Raw genomic sequence first — 1,060 nt, 5'->3', positions numbered from 1 at the left:
TGTCTCCCTGTGAATGTTAGTTACCCTTGTCTCTGTGACCCATGTTTGCTCTGGCTTCGCTGTCAGTTGGATCTTCGTGTCAAATCTGTGTCTTTTACTTTGATAGTCTCGCATCCTTTGTAAATATTTCCAGTTTTGCTTCCTCCATGTCCCTGTGTGATTGCTCCCAGATGTGTCTGATCCCCTCGTTACTCCCTGTGTATTTAAGCCCTGTGTTTTCCTCCGTCAACAAACAAAAAAAGCAATAGAAATAGACACAGGGAAATTACCTGATCTGTATATGTTTACATTCTCTTTCTACCTCATTAACATGCTTCTGATGAACTAAAGCTGATTCAAAATAATAAATCTCTGCAACTAGCTGATCTGATCTGAGTCTTGTTTTTGTTTTTTGACTGAATTTTAGTGAAGCATGAATTAGTGAAATTATTGTACTGTAATATAAAGAGGATTTGTGTGGTCTCATTTTTCTTCGTACTGTGGCTTGAAATCAGATTAACCAGTTAATATGTTGAGAATGTTTTTTCATCAAACATGTTTTTCAGTACAATACTATTAAAAGCTGATGATGTGAGGTTTTATGTGTGAATAATATGTGAATATTTTGGTCCTTGGTTTATTTAAAGTGAAAGTGGAAATAAATAAAGAAATACAATAAATACATTTAAAAGAGCAATGTTTAAGAACTAATTGTTTATATGGTGCACTGAGTTTGTACCCAAAAAGCAGAAGTAATAGTGAGGAAGTTTTTGTCACAGTGTAAATCACTGTGATGCGTACTCCTTAACAGAGGTGTCCCATGTCTTACAGTAATAGACTGCAGAGTCTTCCTCCTCCACATTTTTGATCATCAAACGATAATCTGTTGTTGACTGATGAGTACATGTGAATTTTGGGGAAGAGAATCCAGAGCCATAGTATTGAGAACTCCAGTCATGACGAAACCTCACTACATACTGAGGAACTCCTCCTGCAATCTGTTTATACCACCAAGCAGGTTCATTAGTAACAGTCCCCAGGTTACAGTCCATGGTGGCTGTCTCTCCTTTCCTCACTGATA

This window comes from Pundamilia nyererei, unplaced genomic scaffold, assembly GCF_000239375.1.
Source record: "Pundamilia nyererei isolate P.nyererei 1_Seehausen unplaced genomic scaffold, PunNye1.0 scaffold02338, whole genome shotgun sequence".
Lineage (NCBI taxonomy): Eukaryota > Metazoa > Chordata > Actinopteri > Cichliformes > Cichlidae > Pundamilia > Pundamilia nyererei.
The sequence above is the reverse complement of the archived record's forward strand: the minus strand, read 5'-3'. Positions refer to the sequence as shown.